We start from the raw sequence: 23,953 nt of genomic DNA on the forward strand, positions 1-23,953 counted from the left end.
AATCTCACATTGAATTAGCACACAATAATTTACTGGTTTATTTTGATACTTGGAATTTTGAAATATAGTATTGTCAGGCTTTGGCCCCTGAACAAGCTTCCCAATGCTCTGATTTTTTTTAAAAGAGAATGCACTGCCTGCCATTTCTTTCTGCTCTACTAATAGGGTCTTAATCAGAGAGATCAGTTGAGCACACCCTTCATTGTATTTAGTTCTGCATGTAATATATCTGGCAGATTGATGATAGGAACAAAGGGAAACTATATTAAAGAAAAAACTTGGCTGAATTTTTTTCTTTGCCATTATATGACTTCTGGAAATATTTTTTAGATGCCTGAGGTTCAGATTCAGGCTAGCATAAAGAAAGTTCTCTTACCCAACAGATGCACAGATGTACTTTCTAATAGATAAATATTCTCTTCTCACATTTTACTAAAAGCCACTCATTTTGAGTATGCTTTTCTGCATACTTCTTTGATGCCACGCTACCTAAATAATGGGGGATTAAAAACATTTTGAAGAATATATTCATATCTCTCTGAGACAGTAAAATCATGAGCAATTGTATTGTTTTTCTATTGCTCATGATGTGTAATTGACCCTTTAGAACTAAAATGACAAAAAAGCATTAAATTCTTATATTAGTAAGAAATATATCTTTTCTCTTGGTGTCAAAGGAGTCAAATATTGAAGGCTCAAAGCAACAGCCATTCACCTGGGAAAGTTTTGGCTACCTGTTCCTAGATGATTCACTGTGCAACAACAGCTTTAAATTTAAATCTGGACTTCTGACCAATATGTTATATTGAACAGAATGGAAAACACTTTCTGGGTCTAAATCATAGAAAATGCTGAATCATAACACATTTAAAATATTTAAAATGTATCTCTAAGCCCAAAGGAAGGGAAATGCCTAAGTATCCTAAAAACAAAACAAAGCCACAACACCAAAAAGCACCTCATAATCATTTTGTTAACCAGGAATCAAAAGTGAGCAACTGATAAGGTACCATAACCAGATATATAACTTGTAAGTTGAAGTGGAAACAGATACAAAAGAAGAGTAAAGGACAATGTACATTACTTAGCAAGAATATGGATCCCAGTCTGAGGCTGGATTTCAGGAAATGATGACCTCATTATATAAATGCTACTCTACATCTGAGTTATGGAAGTAAGGAGAAATGAAGTCATGAATAATTGATATCCTGAAACTAAAGTACAGTTTCGAGGATCAACTTTGTGCAAAGCATATAGTACAGAAACTTTAAGTCTGGAACTCTCATATACAATCTATTTCAGAATGAGCAAGCCCAGAAGGACAGAGACAGAGGTAACCAGGAAATACTGCTCTGGAAGACATCCACACACACCACCCACGTGGGACTCCTGAGATGTAACTTTATGGAATTTAAACTCTCTGACCACAAATATGTGTAACCAGAGGACATATGAGAAAGTTCAATGCTAAAGTAGACAACCATAAATTGAATAACTGGGAGGATTTATGATTGGGAATTAGAGTAATCTGAGAGTAATCTGAGTAATTTATGATTGGGAATTAGAGTAATCTGAGAGGGACTTCAAAGTAAACATTTGATATGGTGATTCCTAGTTAACAAAGAACTAAAGGGGTTAGTAATAGCTTTAAAATATAAAGGGCAAATTATGTAGAAAGATCAGGCAATTCTGTAAATCAACAAAGAAGAAATCTTAAGAGGATTACTCATTATATGACATCAGATGTGTTACTTAAACCTCTCTCCCTCGGTTTCCCCATCTGCAATATAGGATATCAGGGAGTTGATGTGGGACTTAATACAGTTAAAGCACTTAGTGCAACATAGTCAGTCATTACGTATTAGTACTTCTTGCCCTTAGAGATGATGGCGTATCTGTAAAATATGAAGAGGTTAAAAAAGTAGCAATTTAAAAAGTCCTTGTTTGTTTATATTAAAACATTCTAATAGAAAGTTGGAAATCAGAAAACCAGTAAGGTTGAAGGTCAATATAATAATATTGCATATAAGTAGAGCAAATTTCAGAGAAATTAAAACAAATAGGCTTAGAATTGAAAAACACAAGAGAAAGTTTAAGATACACAGGATTAATTTCACAAATGCTGGGGATATTCCTAAGTACAGAGATAAAAAATGAGAAGACTTAATAAAGAAATATTATTTTTTCTGATTTAAAAAATTATACTCAGTTTTAAAGATGATTAATAAATGTACAACTAAACAGCAGATTATCAAGAATTTTCAAAATTGCATGAAAAAAAGAGGGCACTTACAAAGGAACAGATACTAAACTTTTCATCTGCAACACTGCATATGAGAGACAATGGGAAAATGTCTTCACTTGATGAAATCAAAATATTAATAAATATATTTTTAAAACCAGAATGTCGATCTAAACGATGTAAAATCTAGTTTTAAGTTAATCTAAGCAGTGCCTCATCAGCATGGAAATACGGCTAGTCACCTCTGTGGAATTTATTTGGTCCTGGACTGCATATCTAACTAGGCATTGAGGGTTAAAAGGTTTTGATGTGGTCATTGGAGGTAAGGGTATCAGAATATGCCCTAAAATGGAACATTCTTGGACATCAGTGTTTGATGAGCTCCATTTTTCTGAGAGCTAAGTTCAAAATCAGAGACAGTAAACAAGTGTTCCCATCACTGAGTACAAAATAACAACGATATTAAATAGTATGAAGGGAAAAGATGAACTGCTATTAATATGTAGGACAGGGAAGCCTGTAGCCTAGGAGTCAAAGAAGGTCAGAGACTGAGAATGTGCAGCTGTTAATTATGTGGGATTAAATGTGAAAGAGATTTAGAGTTCTGTATAATAAGATGAATCCCAAATAAAGAAAGGGATACTTCCATTATTTACCTAAAATATGTTATAATAAAATTATGCATAATAAATTAATGCCAAAATTAACTTAATTCACCTGTAATATAGGCTAACTCAGTACTATGTATTCCCATGTTGGCATTTTAACCTTTATATATTGATTTCAAAACGTGGCTTTATATACTTGAAATAATGACTTTTATCATTATTATTATTATTATTATTATTTATTATTATTATTATTATTTAGTTAAGAATGAAGATTCTTTCCTTCATAAAAAAAGGCTGGTAGAAAAGATTTTATGAAAATTCTCTTTGAACATAATAAGCTATCTTATTCTTGTTCCCTAACTTCTCATCTCAGATTAGCTATCAAAACATCTAAGCAATATGATACCAATTTCTTCCCCCCAGTGATTTCAGCATCTTAATCTTGATATTATTTGAATAAAGTTGTCCCCAGGTTTTCATTATTCAATTAATGGTGAGAAGATAGGTTATTTCCCTTTTCTTTTAAGCCAGAAAGTCTCTTCCATAGGGTAGTAATTAAAGATTTCTTGACAAAAGTTAATGGAGAAGAAAAACACTACAATTGTTTCACCACTATTTTATTCTAATGTGAGCTTTCCATCTTACAATTCAAGTAATCTAATAAGCACAAAAAAATAACCATTTGAACAAATTGCATTCGGGTTAAGCATAAGGCTTAGAGTATGTTAAAATCATTTTTCTTTAGGGGTTCTTTAGGAGGTTAATTTTTCTTCAGGGTTCTAGGGGTTTTAATGTATTGAGAAGTCATTTTTATGTTTTTTTGGTTTGTTTATTTTCTTTTTGGATGCTAGAGATTTTTTTCAATCAAAAAAAAAAAAAGATAAGAATAATACACACAAAAAATGGAATTTGGTTGGGGAAGGCTCTTACTAAGTGTACCTGTAGCGTTACACTAGACTTCACACTCTACAGGTTGCACTATAGCTATACAATAATTGCAGTCTGTGAGCATTCAGAACCAAGCATCACCTGTGTTCCAAGATAAAGGCAGGACTAAGCATGATAGATATGGTAAAGACCTATCACACTTCGGAAAGGTTCTTACCTTCATACACCCAATCCAATTTCACAATATATTTCAGTAGGCAATGAATTAAATATAAGCCAGTTATGAATGTGTACAAAAGAGAATAGTCACACTTCTTTTCTTATTTTAGAAACTGATTTCATTAAAATGTCATCATAGATGGATCCAAAGAATCCTCGAGGACAGGGGAGAGTTGGGGAGTAGGTAACAACATGCTCTGAGGATACATCATCTTGGAAACTCCTGAGACAAACTCCTTTTCTACCACTGATTTTTCTTTATGCATTTACACAGAGTGTAGAGTGTACATAACTAGCTAGCATAAATTAGAAGGGATACTTTTCTGCTTTGATGGAGAATTGTGTGGACTTCAATGATGCTCACCAAATTTCTTCCTCATCTGAAAGGGAAGTCTAGCCCAATATTTTTAATACCAATAAGCGCAATCTCAAGAAACAACCAGTTAATTTTTCCCAGTCATTCACCCACAAATCATGTAAGCAAATATGGAGGAATGAATTAAAATGTTGGAAGGTGGAGACTGCTCTCAGGTGAACAGTGTTCAACTGAGTCCATGCAACTCTGGTTTTATGAAATGAGTGGGATATGATGGAGGAAATCAGAGAATTGCCACCTGGTCAATCTCTCATAAGTGTAAGTAGATAGAGTCACACGAAGGTGAATTTGAGAACTCTCAGGGAGCAATTTTAAGGAGAATTTTTAAAGGTGATTTAAAAAATTGTCTACATACTTCTGGAGCTATCAATTTTACCTACCAATTTCAGACCACACTATCTTAGCCAGCATCCCTAAGTCATACTAAATTTGTTGCCAGAAAGCTGAGAATCAATGATATCTCCCACCTCTGGTGGATTTATAGGAATTTACAGCATGTATCTGGTGCTTTAATCTCATGTTCCACCTCCATTGTATGTTGCTACAGCTACTTTATTACATCATATTAAAGTGAAATTTGTATTTATATAAGATGCCTTAAGTCTTTTCTGAAAAAGTTATTTAAAATCCTAGTATGACATAAAGTCTTAAAAATCCTCACAGTGAAATTTATTTGAAAGTACTTGTATTACATAAGATATATTTAAGCTGATTTAAAGCAATGTCTATGTTTTCTTCACCATAGTATACTGAATACCTAACAGACTGCCTGACACATGGCACACGTTTAATTAATTATTCTTTTTGCTCAATTATTGACCTGCCACTAGGTACAACATACTATGCTGAGAATACTTTGATTTTAAAAAATACACTATAAATATAATAATATGCTCAGTGTGGTGGCCATGATTTTAAAAGGAACAAGGAATATCTGAGCAAAAAAATCCATTTATTTTTTTCTTTTGTCCTACTCAATTTTCAGGTGTTCATTTTTAAGTATGTTTGAAATACCAACCATTTTTCTATCAAACCTTTCCTCAAAAATACTTTATAATTTAAATACAATCCACTTGAATTTATGTATTTCTTTACTTTTAGGTCCAACTCTTTTGAATTATCTACTAGAATATTCTTAAGGCAATTAAAGGGATCCATGCAACAGGATTTAAGCCAACAAATCAGTCAGCAGTTTTTGGTCACCTCATAAAGCAGTTAAGTATTACATCCAGTCCATGTATTTGATATTTCACATGCCTTCATAATAGAGCTATCAATTTTCTGATTTGCAAGCCAGTTGACAGAGTTAATACCCCAAAGGGCTATTGCAGTGTTAAGCTCCTAAAATTGTTTTAGACTCACTCATAAATTAGACTATAGCCCAATCATGTACGACTTTATCCTTGTGCTCCTTGGAAAAGCATGAGCTCAGTGTTCTAGAAACAACACTCTTTAGAAGAATAGCCTGTTGGATCTATTTATCTTTTTTTTTTAAACTTTTGATGCTGACTAAATATTGAGGTTCCCCATAACATGCTGTAAGTTACACAAGCAACAGTAAGATACTGCTTGAAATATTATTTTTGAAATTGGTGCTTTAATATTAGCAGAGCCTAACACAGTTCAGGACACATATGAAGTATTCACAAAATGGGAGTAGAAGGCTGAGTAACTGATCTGTCCATGGTCATTTGCACTGCTTGGTTAGAGTAAGGTCTATCTTTGCAAATAGGCCTAAAGTTCCTTATACTGTGAGTAAGCCATGTAAAGATTTTGACCAAAAATTATCCCTCCTAAGGAAAAAGAATCCCTGAAAAATGTAAAGTATGATGAAGTACTTTTTTTTTTTTTTAATCTTCATGTTCTACTCATAAGCTTGTGTTATGCAGTATATTTTTTGTGGTTTGCTAAAAATCAGCTCTGTGTCTGACAGGAAGTTTGTTCCTGAATTAGCATGTCTAAGTTAAGCAAGCAAGGTTACTGATGTGATAGAAAAAATAAAGGAACACATTAAATTGTACATCACTGTTTCCTACATTTGAAAACATCCTGTCCCAGAGTAATTTTAATAGGACTCCTAAGGAAATGTTTCTTAAAAAAGTTTGAGATGAAGAAGAATATGAAAATACACATACCTCTATCCATCTACACACATATGCACACACATAATTACAGCAGAAAGAACGGCACAGCCTGGTCCAGCTCACTTCTCCTCCCCTCCCCTGCCTCCATGTCCAACTGGAATAGCCGACTCTAAGCTGTTCACATGCTGCATCCTAATTAGCAAACCCTAAAGATAGCTGTTAGCTCTCAATCCACTTGAGAAATCTTCAGTTTGGTTTTACTGATTGGTCCCCACTACCACCCACACACTTTCTTCTGGAAGAGCTCCCTCTTGATGTGTTTCTCTAACACTGTGGTCTTTCCAACTCATCCCCTTGTATCTTACCAGGCAATTTTCTTCCCGTGAGAGTCTAGTCCTGACTCCATATTGATTTCCCTTAGAAGCAGATCTTCCTCTTCTTTCTCTTCAACTCAACTCACTTCTCACTGCTCCACTTTTCCATCTGCTTTTCTCTCCTCTTCTAAGCTACTTCCTCTGGAAGCTTTCCATTCACTGACACCAACAGTTTTGACTGCTACCTACTAGAGTCTTAGAGACTCCAATAAACAGCACCCTTCCTCTCTTGATGAATTCTAATCATGTAGAGAAAACTGAGACTTAGATGAGTGGAAATAAAAACATCATATTTATATTCTTGAAAAGGCCAATGTCTTTAAGTGTGACATAGATTTGGAAATGTGGACTGTCAAATAGTGAAACCCAATAAAACAGGAGCTACTCACACATTCATTGGCAGCAGTGGACCACTGTGGCCTGCTCTGTGGAAATATTTTTTCCCAAAGCATATCACATGACAATGAACATTCAAGAGTAAATGCTTTCTGTGGATAGGATGACCCCCAAGATAAAGGAGAATGAAAGATGCTGAGTTTCACATATCCAGTTTGTCTTTTCAAATAATCAGATATAAATGAGAAGATGAGTTGATGGAAGGGTATTCCAGAAGAGATATCCTTCCACTGAGAGGAAAAAACCCTTTCCCCACCCTAAATTCAACGAACACTCTTAAATCTATATATTCAATGTCATTCTATATTCCGAGATGCAGTCCTATGTATTCCACAGACTGAAGGATATTTTTACTCAACACTCTAACAGAACCTTTAAATGCAGTATGTTAAAAGTTGAACTTACTATAATCTACCATCAGCCTGCTTTCTTGTACCCCCATCACAAGGAATGAAATAAGTCAGTCAGTTTTCCACAGACAGAAAATAATAGTCCTTTTCTTCATTTTCCATAAGTACCTTGCCAATAAAGTCTGTCATGTCTTTTTCCCATCTCTTGATCTGAACCAGTTTCTTCAATACTTTCTATCTTGGCTTATTCAAGTTGTCTTAATTTCTTATCTATACACACTAAGGGCATCTAAAAATGGTCTCTATCTCTGTCTAGCTATTCTAAAAAGCTTTCTGTGAAATGTACTCAAAACTGATATTTTCAAAACAAAAATATAAATATAATACTATTATGGTGGGTTGATAATGACAGCTTCCATTTACTCTGTACTTACTTTTTGTCAGACACAATCTAATATAGATTGTTACTGATCACACACACACACACACACAATGATGTAGGTAAGAGCATTATTCCTGCTTTAAAGGTGAACAAGTTGTTATTTGCCCAGGGTCACACCCTAAGTAGCAGAAACAGAAATCTGACTCCAGAGACTGTACTTAACTGTTAGGCCATGCTGCCTTATTTCAGAAGAACAACTGAGTAATCACTTTCTTGAATGAAGTTTTAGGTGCCTCCCCTTTGCCCTTAAAAATAATATCGAAACACTCCTTGGCCCTAAAGACCTTGTGATCTTACTAATACTGTCCATCCCTCCTACCGTCTCTTCCCACTAAATGTCTCACAGTGCACTTTCAGTATGGCACCATGTTAATACTGCTACCATGGTTTCACTCATGCTGTTCTCTCTACTTTGAAAATCCTTATAAGGCTTCTCTGATTGAATAACATAAGGGGTTCCTGAAATTCTCCATAGTTAACCCTAACTTCCTCCCCTCTAACCAGTGAGAAATGATTTATCTTATTTTCAGATGCTATGATATGAATGTACCACATTTAGTAATGGATTGGGTCACTGTTGATTTTGGAAGATGTTTGGAGATAATGCCTACCTGCTACCACCCTACTCCCATCTCGAGCATGCTCTCTTACTCTTTGGTGCTCTCTTCTTTTGTTTTCTCCCTATACCTTGTGACTGGTGTAGTAAGATCTTAGCAGCCTAACACACCTAAGACCATCCTCTGTCCTCTTCACTTCCTGCTTTGCTTAAGTTTGCTTCCATGTATTTCCATCACTGGTCTCCAAAAGTGATACGAGAATTATACTAAATTCAGAGAACCAGAATTTAAATTTTGGCTTTGCAATTTATTAATCAAAAATAGGCATACCTCAGAGATACTGCAGGTTTGGTTCCAGACTGCCCCAGTAAAGCAGATATTGCAATAAAGCAAGTTACACAATGTTCTTGGTTTCCCAGGGCATGTAAAAGTTATGTTTATATTATACTATAGTTTATTAAATGTACAATAATAGCATTATGTCTAAAAAACAATGTATATACCTTAGATAAAAATACTTTACTGGTAAAAAAAAATGCTAAACATCATCTGAGCCTTCAGTAAGTCATAGTAGTAACATCAAAGATCACAGATCACAGATCACCATAGCAAATATAAAAATAAAGAGAAAGTTTGAAATATTGCAAGAATTACCAAAATATGACACAGGGACACAAAGTGAGCACAGACTGTTGGAAAATGGTGCTGATAAACTTGCTCAACTCAGATTTGCAGCAAACATTCAATTTGTAAAAAATAAAATACCTGTGAAGCGCAATAATGTAAAGCACAATAAAATGAGCTATGCCTACAGATGTGCACACCATCTAGTTTCCAGACCTTCAGTTTTCTCACTGCAGAATGTTCACAGAAATAATTCTACCCTACATTATTATTTTGAAAATTCACTGAGATAGTATATTTAAAAGCAAACAGCACATTGCCTGGCCTATGAAAGGAACATGATTTATGCAAATTGCAAGCAAACATGTAAAATACACACATATGCATACAGTATTGTGTATAAAATGATTCAAAATGATTTTGTGAATTGCTGAAATAATTAAGAAATTATCAGTCAAGATCAATTTGGGGATCTATTCCATCATGTTTGTTCTCAAAATACTGGAAATCTAATTGTAGTAATGCCCTTTATGTGATGGAGTAATACTGTAAATGACTTTGACTAGAACAGTGATACTTCATAAGTGGTAACATAATTCTTAATAATCTTTCTCAAAAAAATGGTTTGCTGTCTTATCATTTCGTTTCCGGAGGCAGTTACATTTGAAGAGAAGAAGAAAGAAACAGAATTTGTATTCAGGCCAGCCTTTCTCATACACGGCACTATCTGCATTTGGGGCCAGATAACTTTTTGTTGTGGGGGTTAACTTTGCGTTGTAGGATATTTAGTAGCTTCCGTAGGCTCTGCTAGGGGATTACGGTACCAGCTGACTCTCCTAGTTGCAGTAATGACAACCTAAAATGTCTCCAGACATTGCCAAATATCCAGTTGATAGCCACTGATTTAGATCAATCCAAGATAACTAACAGGTGCCCCTCATAAAGGAATTTGGGGGCATTCTTGATAAATGTCAAAGCGCTGCCGACTTGGAGGTCAAGTTACTAGTGTGGTGACTACGTCATTGTTAACATGCTCTGGAAGACTTTGGCTGTTTTCTATTTCCTTTCTTATTATATAACCGCATGATGGCAATATGCTGTCATGCCCTAATCAACTTCATATCTATGTATGCTGTGCTGAGTAAGCTGTTCCTAAACTTAAAGGGATAATGTGAAAGGGATAGAGATGCCTTCTTTATCTTAGGTAAGTAAAACATATTAGCTCTTAAAAGATCCATGGGTGGGACACCTCCATCCAGTCAGTGGAATTTTCACAAGGCCACTCATGGCAAAACATCATTTAAAAATGAATAAAACATATGCAACTAAAAGACAAAGACCTTTTCAAATAAGCACTGGCACTTTCTCTTTTTTCTTTTTCTTTTTTTTGGGGGAAACTGTCACATGAATTCAGCACAGAGCACAGAGCAGGATAAGTTTTAATAATTAATCACACCCAGGTAGGCACTGTATTGGCAAACTTTATTGACACATAAATCCCAGTTCTCATAGCTATTTTTTGGGAAAAAGCTGCTTTAGAATAAAACCATTCAATGTTTTCCCATGAAAGTAGTGCACACATGTGTGCAAACCTACATGTCTGTAAACATTCCCTCTCTCCTCCTCCCTCCCTCTTCCTTGACTCTGATTTCTCTTTAATTTCTCACTTGACTGTAATTATTCTTGTGGTTGCCTGAAAGACTAACACAATTGTGGACTACATCGATAGAAATATAAAGTCTGGTCTATAGGGGAGGGTATATCTACTGCTTGGTGTCAGTCAGCACACAGCTGTGTTGAGGAATTCTTAAAAGAGTAATAATAATAATGAATCTCAGAGTTATAATGACCTCTTCCCTTAGTGCCAAATTTGCTTTTTAAAATGTCTGTCTTTCTATTCTTCAGGATTAGCAGTATTTCAGCTCCCTTTCTTACTTCTTTAGGTAATGTTAAACCTCCAACTTTCATTATTATCTACTAAATTGAACCATCCTGTTATGAACTTTATTTCACTATTTTCTCAGATTTTTTAAATCTTTCTCTTAATTATTATATAGGATTTGTATAATTTTGCTAATTCTAATCTAATTATCCTGAAAATTTTGGAGAACTCAAGACAAGCCCAAGACAAATGAAAATGTGAGCATACACACACACACACACTTTTCTCTTCCCAGGCTTCCATCAGTTCAACATTATCTTTCTGATCCTCAGCATCAGGATGACTGCTCAAGCTCAAGCCAATTTCCAACCAATTGGAGAAGAAAAATAAAAATCTATTTTTAAGGAGAAATCCCTGAAATCTAATTTCAGTGGCAAGTCATTAGTCTCTTGAACATTTAACAAGAAAAAGTGAGGTGAGTAGACTTATCAAAAAAAGAAAAAATATATGGGATTAAAATTTTAGACATGCCCTAAATGGAACTATAGAAACAACAAAACTCAACCCTAGCTCAGCTTCTAATTAGACTGTCAACTAATGGCCTGACAGAAAAAGAGACATTTTAATTTTCAAGCATATATACTATTTAAACTTAGTCTATGTTGTTCTACATATGATGTCCAACATTTAATAAAAAATTGAAGACACAAGAAAATCAAGGAAAACAATCTGTTGTCAAGAGACAAAACTAGCAGAACCATACTCATAGATGACCAGGATATTAGAAATTTAAGCCAAGGACTTGAAATAATTATGGTATGATATGTTAAAAGGATATAGTGAAAAGGGTAGATTACCTGAATTAGCAGACAGGGATTTTTAACAAAAAGATAAAAAATAGAAAAAAAAAGGATTCAAATAGAAATGCTAGAAATAGAAAAGCATGATATGAGATGAAGAATTTCTTTGATGAACTTATCAGTAGACTTAAGAAATCAGTGAAGTTGAAAATAAGTCAAAGAAATCAACAAAATTGCAGAATGTATATATATATAATATGTATAGTTAAATCACTATGCTGTACACCAGAAACTAACACAACATTGTAAATGAACTATACTTCAATTTTAAAAAAGTCAACAAAACTGGATCCAAAGGAAACAACAAAAACCCAGAACAGAGAGCTATGGATTGTGGGACGATTTCAAATGACTGAAAACAGGATTAATGGAGCTCCAGAGAAAGAGCAGATACATGTGTTCATTTTATTACATAAAACATAATGGGAAGGAATTTTCTAAAATAATGAAAGCTATCAAATCACAAAACCAACAAGCTCAAGAGCACCAAACAAGAAAAAGTAAAATAAAATGCATCTTAGACATGCCATGTTTAAACTGCTACAAACCAAAGATAAAGGAAAGATCTTGAAAGCTGACAAAGAAAAAAAAAGTAACAATTACACAGAGAATAACTAACCTAAGAATTACAGCACGTGTCTTGTCAGAAACTATGTTAATTATAAGAAAATATGTGGTGCCTTTCAAAACCTTCAAAATGAAGAAAAACAAACCTGTTAACCCAGATTCTAAACCCAGTAAAAACATACTTAAAAATTAAGGTGAAATAAACACTTTTTTAGAAAACACAAGAGAAGAGAATTCATATTAGGATACTTGTACTAAAATAATCATTAAAGCAACTATTTGAAAAACCAGAAAATGACACCAGAGCAAAACCTGAATTGCCATAAAGAAATGAGGAAATACATGAGTGAGAAGAGTCAATACAGATATAAACATTTTTTCATTTTTTAATTAATCTAAAAGATAGTCATCAAAACCAGAAATAGTAGAAATATATTGTGAGAAAAATATGTTGTGAGAGAGTTTTATTATGTATAAAAGTGAAATAGGACAACAGTAGCGTGAAGGATGGGAAGGAAGAATCTGGATATACTGCAAAGCAATCACAGTAATCATGAAGTCGTATAACTTTATCTGAAGGTAGATTGTAATAAATTACACTGCAAGCTCTAAGGAAACTGCTAAAAACTAGAAAAAGACATAATTAATAAACTAATAGTGGGAATTCAATAGAATAATAAGTAATGTACAGTTAATTCAAAGTTAGGCAAAAACAGGAAGAAAAGAAAAAACACAAAGAATAGATGAATGAATAGTAAAAGAAAAAATATGCAAGACTATATAGATTTAAATCAACCACATGGACAATTACATTAATAGTAAATCACCTTAAAAAAACAATAAAGAGACAGCAATTACAGATTGGATAGAAAATCAAGACCTCCAAGACCCGACCATATTCTACTGTAAGTGCAATTTAAACACACAGGCATAGATAGAGAAATATTAAAAAAAATTTAAAATGTATATAATGAAAAAAGAGAAAATAAAGCTTATGTCTGCTATAGCTTTTTTTTTCTTTTTACACTTTTTGTTTTTAGTCTTCTTTGTTTTTGTGTGTGTTACTTTTAGGGAGAGTGGTAATTAGGTTTATATATTTGTTTGTTTATTTAATGGAGGCTCTGGGTTTGAATCCAGGATCTTGTGCATGCTAAGCGCGTACTCTACCACTGAGCTATATCCCCCAACATGGGTTTTTAATTACAATTCTCCCCATTGATTAACCAATCAGTATGCTGTTATATTTTGTAAGTTATAGAAATGTATTAAAATTTTTGAATGCAAGGAAATCACATCAGTTATTTTCAACCTTGTTATGGATGTCTTCTGTGTATATAGTTTTATATATTATAAATTATATAATTATATATAATTACATATAGAATATTAATATATTATAAAAATACCATATATATGTAGTTTCCACTGAATTTTTGGAGTAAGAGAACTAAAATACTGAATAAGATTTACTTTCCTAAAAATTTCTCTAGTTATTACGTATTTTACTTATTTTATGTGATAGAATCAAGTGTATAAAGTGTTGATGGTTTAATATAGCTTTTTAACTCCAATAATTTCTCTGCTTTCACAGCAACTAAATTGTGATTACTGCATAGCAAGATTCTAAATCAGTGATTTAAAACCCAGTTAATCTCTTTTTCTTTTCTATCAGAGTAGATTCCAAATAACCACTGTTAATGAATTAGCAAATAACAATGGTCATGTGTTTATTTTATTACAATTTAAGGGAAAGCTCTTATTGTCTTTTCTTAGAAATTGTTATTCTTTGTAGAAAAGTATCATCTATTTTATGTCCCATATATATAACCTTCATTAAATTTGGTCTCATCATAGAAATGTCTTATGGAAATATCCTCAAAACTTGGCAGTCTAGCAAGTTGTTCTTATTTTCATGTGTTGTGATTAAAACATTAGTAAATTTGAGAAGTAACTTATTATTGAAATATTTTTATTAAATTGAGTGTTTATTCTTGTGGGTTTTTCCCACTAAGATCTAACTACCAAAAAAAAAAAAAAATCAACATTAAATTTGGTTGAGGTTGGATAAAAGTTCACAATAAAAAGACAAATGTAATAGAAGTTTTGTCAAAAAGAAACCATAGTGGTAGGAAGGAAGAAAACATGTTTTAGCCGTTTTCAAATATCAATGAATGGATTTGCCCCTAGTATTTTTATTAATAATTTATAAAACTTCCACAGATAACAAAAAATTTAGAGTTCTGCAGAGAACGTTAATCTTTTATTTAATGTGAGTATTTATATTTGAAATGTAGTCAATTCAAGTTTAGTGGATGGTAAGTAATACTCAAATGATTAGTATGGGATCTAAAGACACATTCACTATGGCCTCATCAGCTGCACTATGGGATTTTTCAAGATTTATTTTAATTCATGAAGTTTTATAGGTCTTATTATTGTAATTATCAGCATTACATGCTAAAGAGTTGTGAATTCTATATCTTATTTTTATTTTTATTGAATGTCATTTTTGTATTTTAGCATTAGAATGCAGTTAATTGTTTTTCTTAATGAAGTATATTGTGACTTAAAATTATAATTAATATATAAAACACTGAATTTGAGGAGCAATTCTAAATATTATAATAAACACACTGTTTAGTCAAAGCATTTGAGAAAATATTAAATATGTAAAATATTTCTTTCAATGTTATTTTGTGGTAGGAATTTTAACACATACTAGTATCTGTTTTCATACAAATGAACTTATTAAAATAGATCTTTTTTCCTCGATTTATTGAGTATTTGGCTAATACATATTTTAAAGATGGTGAAAGATCTTGCTCGCTCTAGTGATCTATCATAATTATTTCATTTAGAACTCTTGGGGGATTTACTATGTCTCAAGGCAGATGGTTCCTTCAATGGACAAACACGACTGTGACCAATATCTTCCCTATAAATAGCTGAGAGCCATGTCTAAGTCACACATTAATCCTGATTCTGCCCTCAACAGTGACAAAGAGTAAGTCTATGCTCTTTCTCTGTCCCTTGACAGTGCTTCAGATATTTGAAGACAGCTGTCGGGTCTCCACTAAGACCTGTTTTTTCTCTGGGGAGAAAATCTCTAGGCTCCCCCCCCAACCCCAACCCTCTTCTTTTTCCCCACCGTGCTTCATACAGTTTCCATCAGCTTACCACTCTGTTTGCCCCTCATTGGACTCTTTCTTCTCTATCAATTCCTCTTTTAAAATGTGGCACACAGAGCTCAACACAAAACTAGATTATGTTGTTCAACTGGTGTGGAACACAAATGTAATAGTCTTATATTGTGTTCTCTGTACTTCTATTAACGCAACCTGAGAGTACACAAGGGGTCTTAATACTAAGTCACACAACTGGTTTATTTTAAGGTTGCATTTAAAATATCAGAACAGCAGCGGTAGCCAAAGGTTGATAACACTGGACAGGATGAAACAAGGATGGAGTTTTTATAGTTTGGGTCAGTACCAATGTACAAACTGGACTAAACGAGCCACCACAAAAATCACAGGTGCAGAGAAAACTGTCAGTGGCAGAAAGTAGACAAGGCAGAGCCATAAAAAGGAAAAAACCTGAAAAGGACTAGGTCATTGAAAAGCCAACATTTTGGCAAACAATGAGGAATCAATGACTCGTCAGGTATTAAAGAATCAGAATACTTTTAAAATATCTGGGAAAAGGACCATCAAATAATCAGATGAGTCCACTATTAATCATTGTGTTCAAGTCCTAAATTTGTAGTTTAAATTTTAATACCTTACTTGGATCTGTTTATTATTAAGGAAAAGTTAATACAATGACTGATGCTGTGTTTTTAATTTGTACAGCCATTTTTGGCAGTAGCTTAGTGATTACTAAGATGCACAAATTTGAGCCTGGCAATCTTCAGTGTCTACTCAAGATTTCTCTCACAAATGCAAACAGAGTCTGTTCAAGCATGTTCAACACTACCCTATAATGGCAAAAAGAAAAAAAAAAGGTGAAAAAATTATTTCATATAGGGGAATAAACAACAAATTATTAATTGGGGTTAAAATGATTGTACTGGATTTTTATATAATAACATGGTAAGTGTGGAAAAAAATGTTGGCCAGAACATGGTAAAACTAGTACCAAATATATCCATGGTCAAAATAAGAACAGAGTACATCAACTCATCTGTTAAAGAGAGAGGGACTCTCAGATTACAAAACAATAAAAACATCCAGTGTAGTTTAAGAGAGACTACCTCAGATGTAACAGTGCAGAGTTTGAAAGTAAATGGGAAGAAAATATGTACTAGTAAATTATAAAGCAAAACAAAAAAGTAGAATAGCTATTTTAACAGTATCAGAAAAAACATACTGAAAATTAAAGACAACAGTATAACAGAGCCACCACATACTGAGAAGCAATCTGCCAAAAATATATAATGATTCTGAATGAATGGGTAACACATGACAAAAGAGCTGCAAAATATTCAAAGCAAAAATGATGAAATTATAAATAGAAATTAAGACAACCATATATTAGAAGAGTTGAAACATGTATCTCAGTAATTGAACCATTAAGCAAAAAAAAAAAGATGATAATGAATGATTAAAATAATAGCACAGATTGAAACCACACATTCTTTCAAGTGTGCATATACAGAATCCTACAACCAATGACATTTTCCTAAATACCTATCAACTATGTATTAAGAAAGTAATACATGCCAAAAAAATTTAAAAAAACATACAATTATCTTTAAATACAAATCAATAAAATTAGAAATCAATATAAAACAAATTATAAAATGTAATTTTGGAAACTCAAAGTATTGCTAAATTATTAATGAATTAATTAAGAAATCATAACACTAATTAGAAAATATTTAGATCTGGACAATCTGCAGAATACATCAGGGCTAATGGAAAGGAGGATTCAATATCATAAAGCAATTATTTGTTCCCTAACTAATGTTTATCTTTGATATAAATGTTAAAAACCTTTTCCTAAAACTTTACAAATGGTTCAAAAAATTTATGTAGAAAATAAAGGACAAAATTGCCTATGCAATTTTGAAGATATGTAAAGGGGTACTCGCTCTCCAGATAACAAAACATGATATAATGCTAAACTTAATTAAGATGGTCAAGTGTTGGCAAAGAAATAATAAAGGGAATAGGAAAAAAAAGCTCAAAAATAGCTCACTGTAAACATTGGAAATGTGCCTGTGATGGTGGAGGCATTGCTTATCAATACTTACAGATGAAGAAAACAGGTATGGAGAAGTTTGGAGACCTGTGCAAGATTCTGTAGCAAGTAAGTAGCTCAGTCCACCCTGACCCCAGACTTTCCAAAGTGAAGATTTGAGATCTCAACCTCTATGTTGGGAGAGAAAAGGGAGTATGTGAAAGAAGAAGCATGGTAGCCACTGGTGCTGAGCATCAAACTTTTCTGGTGTTCCACTGTTGGCCTGCAGACCGCAGGCCTGTAAGCCCTGTACTTGTACAGCTTTGAGACCAAAGAAAGAGCCCAGGGTCAATGACAAAGATATCAATGGTTTAATGGATCTTATATGTTTGAGTCGAGGTCCTGGAGCAACACCCCACCAACTGCAGCAGAAGGCAGGCAGGACATGGTGGCAGTCTTCACTACTTGGGGGGAGGAGAGGTTACCAGTTACAGAGGAAACTGATACCAGGTTGGTTCGTTGATTACCAGGGAAACCAGCAGAGGGTCAGCTACGTAGGAAGATCAGTCATGTGACCGGGCGTAGTGAAGCAGGCACTGGTCGAGCGGGGGATGTACAGGGAGCAAGAGAACATCCATGCTGAGTAGCCTGCCCGTACATCTGCCTTTCAGTGCACGTGGAAGGCTGCACTTCTCAGCTGATTCTGTAGTTAGGCGTGGTAATGAGAACTGTTTTGGACAACAAAACGGGAGATTAAATCAGGTGCTTCACGTCCCTGTAGAGGGTTAAGACTTGTGCATGATTTGGCTTTGCTGCATTTCTTCCCCACTGCTGTGACGACTGGGTCTCTGACTGAATTTGCTGAACCATGTTTTTCACGTAATTTGAGCAAAAAGTATGCTTTTTGTTATGTGAATCCACTGATATTTGGCAGCATAATCCAGCCCTACCTGACAAAATACAATAATTATGAGAAAAAAAGAAAAGGAAAGTGAGCTTGAGAGACATATCATCCTATTTTTTTACCTAAGTTAAATCATGAAATTTATTTTTATTTCTCTCAAGGCCACACTTTAAGTCACACAGACCAAAGTTAATCCGGTAGAAGAATTTGTTCAACTTAAAATACCAGGAAGTAATAAATTAGTATCCCAGATTCAAAATGTTACAGAGAGAGACTGGCTTAATGGTTTAAAGCTCTGTATGGTTAAACTCATGTTTCAATTCATTCTTTTATAGGAGAGACCTTGAGTGTTAAAGAGTCAAATCAGAAGGGAATCAAATGGTGTTGGTGTAATGTTTCTCAGCTCGTCTGAAGCCATACCACAAAGTAATGCCGATTTACCACATTTGGGTATCTCTTGGGGAGAGCACAAAAGAGGTGCTTAATTCCTGCATATGATTCAGAACCAGGAAGCCAAATCCCAATTTGTGTTTTCAGAGTCAACTGTCAGGGTAATTTCTGGCAAGAGCCTTTCTTTCTTTTCTGTTAATACAAAAGTTTATTAACTATTCAGATTAGCTGAGTGGCTTGAATCAAATCACAGGAAATTGCTTAAATTTCTACTATTCCTCCACTACAAAGAAACTGCCTGTGAGCAATTTGCAATTCTTATTCATAGAACATTGAAAATTAGGTTGGTGAATTCTCTTATTATCAAAAGCCACAGCTTTGTCAGATACATTAAGTGTTAACTAGCATTTGTAAGTAAGTGAAAGGAAAAAAAAATATTTTAGGGCAATACATGGAAAGACATAAAAATATAAGCTAATGGATCTACTAAGAGAAAAATTTTATCAATGAAAGTTTTACATTTTTCAAGTTAAGAAACAGGGGTCTTTCCAACTGATGATTTGAAAAATGTTTATTAATTCATTCATTTAAAAAGTAGTTATTAAGTATTAGTGAGAGAGAAGCTGTAGAACATCATATGGAGGTAGAGAAATGTATGGGTACCTTTGCCCGTCCTCCGAGAGCATAGGTCTTATGGAAAATATAAAACTTCAGACAAAAAGGAAGAAAGCAAAGGAGCTATGAAGCAAAGGCAGACTCTTAAGTAAGTTTTAAGACTGAATGATTCTACTACAAACAAAACAAAAACTATCAACAACTTTCTACATTTTCTGAAATCTTTATATTCATTTTGCTATATTTACTGTAATTTCAGCCATTAAAACACTTCCTTTTTCAGATTATTTTAACAGGGTATAGGATTAGAAAGTCAGAACTTTGAATGCCAACTCTAATAGTGACCATCTTGGCTTAATTTCTTGAACTCACAAAGCCTTAGTTTCCTGATCTAAAAACTAGAGTGATATTTACTCCATAGATTTTACTTTAATTTGGGAAAACATCTGAAGTGCCTTAGGGTATATTAGGTGCTCAACATATGTTAATCCACTTAAACAAGCCAACTTCTTTAAAAATGAGAAACCAGTTTATGGTAGGAATCCATAAAAATATTATTGTTATTAGATAATGATATTCTTTGAGATTAATACATATCATTAGATATAGAATTAATACATACTATTATTTTATATTTAAAACATTGAATATATGCTAAGTACCATCCCAAGTAGAAGACAATAGAAGAATGAGAGTACAGTGTCTTCTTGAAAGTAGTTTATATCTTCACAGCCTAACTGATATGAACTTGTCTTCTTTCATCCCTTTGCTGAATCATTGCTTTTAAAATAAAAAAATGTTATGATTGAGGAGGATAGGATTTCAAATTGGAGATGGAAACATCACTCAAGAGAATGGGGTTGATATAAGGCAGGTCCAGGCAGTACAGGAGTATGTGTGGGTCTGGGAAATGGGTTTGAAGAGGTGAAGGTGAAGTCCTTAAAGGAACAGAATAAATTATCAAAATCACAGATCTCCGTTGTCAAGATTCTATCTGTGTTTATCCTGGACAGAGCAGATCTCTCCCCCTTTTCATTCTCTTGTGCATTTTAATGTGCCTGATCCCAGGATATAGTAAAATCTGACTGGAGAACCATACTTTGTTGCATTGATTATATGGGAAAATTTACTTTAACTTCTAGACCACCAACTTACAAATGAACTTTCAAGACTGCTTTTACTGACTGTCCATATGCTATGCAGACAGAAACTAAACAGTATGTGGAAAGAGTTATAAATCCATGCATTATTATCTAACAAATGCAGACTTTTTTTCAACAATAACCAAAAAGAATAAATAAAGGAAATGATAACATGCACTGCAAAGGTATGAAGGACTAAGATTGTCTCAAACCATTAGAAAGCATCACAGAACATACTATGTGACTGTGTGCTCTCAAGCGCAAGAATATGCCTATTTCAGAGGGCCCAGTAGTGGCTGTGGAATTCTTATAAACTTTGTCAACACCCACGGTACTGAATTTGGTTTAGAACAAAAGCATTTGGATGAATAAGCTGTAGATGTTCAGAATAAATTTACTACATGCCTTCATGTAGGAACATGTAGTTTCTACATCATATTCCAGGAACTGTGATGTGTTTGTCAGGTAGGTTTGGGCATGTGGACATATGGCAGAAGTTAGGAAAAAGGAAAGAGTGGACCTCAATTTTTCTCATCTACAAATATCCTGTTCAAAAAGCAATGTCCATTAAGACACAGAAGCACACAGGTAGATCAAAGTGATCTACCTGCCTTTATTTATTTATTTATTTTTTCATTTCTACTTCCTCCTGTTTTACCCTATTGCCTTGGCCAGGATCCAAGATAGAAATAATATCCCTCGGTAACTTTATACACAAGAAGAAATATTATCTAAGATAATACCTTTGAGATTATCCTTTTAAGGATGAACCTACTTTCCCCCTTTTGATTACTCCTATCACCAAAAAGGAGACTTTTTTTGATTTCCTACTCTGAGATTCATCATGAGATAGAAAACCCAGTACTTAGCCCAATCCAGACTGCCCATCCCAGGTCCCTCCTTTCAAACAGAACATAGAAAAGCTGTGAGCCACATTTTATATGTTTTAACACAAATACTACCTAGGATATTTCAAACCTATTAGAAGTAAATAACTACATCCTATGCCCTGGAAGGGCAGAGAACAGCTTGCTACCTGGGCCACAGGTTTTTTAATAAGATGAGGGAAAATGACTAGCAGCCTTCAAAATGTCAAAACAGTTTAAGAAAGCTAAACTGTGCAAATGCCATTTCAAAGACTAATGATAATAATTACAGCAGGAACCCAGACTTAATCAAATGCAATAGCCTTTATGATAAAGAAAAAGAGAAACCTATGTAGAATTATTGTCTTCCTGCTGGATGTGATACTGTCAGCCTGCAAACATGTCCATCATTACTTGAGGGTTGATATGCACTGAAAACATATTGATTGTTTTAAATTCCCTTAAGTTAGATTAGTATGTGTTATACCTTATAACAGAAGGCCTTTTTGATTGTCATGAGAGTCATGAGAACACGACCTTAACTCGCCAGTGACTAGCAACAATACTTTAGCCGTCAGTACCAACTCTTACTGGGAAAAGAGCAACCTATTCTTATTCATGATCTGTCAACTTCTTCTGAAGCCATTTAACTCCAGCTCCGTATGACAGAACTTAATATTAGAAGCACTGACCTTCAGCAATTTTGTATGAACATGGTTGACAGGTATAATGATCATAGGAAATGCAGATAATGGGATGGAAAAAATGAGTTTCACTGTACAATATACTCTACCCCCAGTTTCACTGTTGATGGGTTAGATATATATTGTGTCAATTTTTAAAGTCATTTTGCCATGCTGAGATATTATAGAAGTACTTATAAAATCCCTCAGTGACTATGACTTTTTACGTTATTATTTTCTCTTAAAAGGAGGTTAACAGTAGAGGGCTCAGGAAAAAAATTCAAATAACAAATACTTAATACATACAAAGATCCTTTTACTTCTCAGAAGAAACTACTCTTCAAGTACACAATGGTGAAACTTCTGCAAAATCACTGGCATTGTTATAGACATATTCAACCAGATTTTGCACTGATTTACACTTTACAAGTATTAGTCACTGAGTAGTGAAGAAACAGTTATCATCATTACATCATCTTAGAGTCCTCACTCTACTTTAGACAACTGGATTGTTTCCTCTCTCTATTTTAGTGATTTGTATCACTGCTGTGCTAATGACAGTACTACTGTCTGTAGTATAGTATGTTTACCCTTTGGTATTTCAACTTCAAGGCTAAGAAATCTAGTAAATTAAGTAGGCTGATCTAAGCACTTTGAGAAATTCAGATTTGGTTCTCAGAGTTTTGAAGAATGTAAGTTCTCTTCAGTCAGAATTAATCGTTCACAAATATGTGAAGTCACAACTATCTCTGAAGATGCATAGTATGTTTTTATCTGGGTCCTTTTAGCCTTTCAAGTCACTCTCCTTTCAGAGGTTTCTGTATTTAAACTTTCTGTTCCTTATACACTGGAATGCTGAGTATTTTGTCTGTTACAATTCCAAAGAGTGGAATGGCATAGTATGGAAAATTCTCTAGATTTCAACTCCGATTTCCAATGAATACCTGGATTTTCATTCTATAAGTTATTGAGTCTTCTTAAATCTCCCTTTCATTACAAATGCAGATAGTAACCTTTGAATAATTATTTTAAATGTTTAAATCATTAGGTCCTGGATTCAGACAGATTTGTGTTTGAGCATATACTCAACCATTTCTTGGCAGCATGACAATGGGTAAACTAATTGAACTCTACAACCATCAATTTCCTCCCGCTGTAAATTAGGATGGTAAATGTAAGTACTTCATTACTTCACAAGAGTTTCTGATGACTACATAAAATAACACCCAAAACAATTTAGAAAATGGTCTCACAGAGATGTGTTCAATAAACATATATTACAAATAAATAGTAGAAAACTTAGCTGCAAGTACTAATTGATTTTCTTCCTTTCTTTTCCCATTTTAGGAAAAAAGCATATTCTTTGAGAAGCTAAAATCAAGATTAATGAAATCAGATCCTCCAATAGTCAAGATATTTCTAGGAGACCCCTCTAGGAGACCATTAACAATGCTACTTGTACGTGAAGACAGTCCTGATTAGACACACTGAGCAATATATATATTAGAATTCACTTTCCCTGTATTTTGCACCTTTTCCCTATAAAAAGATTCTTTCTATAACTATATGTGTCATTTCTGCCAAATGAAACCCTAAAGTTATTACCAACAGAGTCGCTTCTCATTTTAAATCATTATACACATATTTCTGATAAATGGTGTTTTTTTCCCTTTTTTTTTTTTTTTGGAGGGGAGTGTTAGGTA

Source organism: Camelus ferus, chromosome 15 (genome assembly GCF_009834535.1).
Source record: "Camelus ferus isolate YT-003-E chromosome 15, BCGSAC_Cfer_1.0, whole genome shotgun sequence".
In the NCBI taxonomy this organism is placed as follows: Eukaryota; Metazoa; Chordata; class Mammalia; order Artiodactyla; family Camelidae; genus Camelus; species Camelus ferus.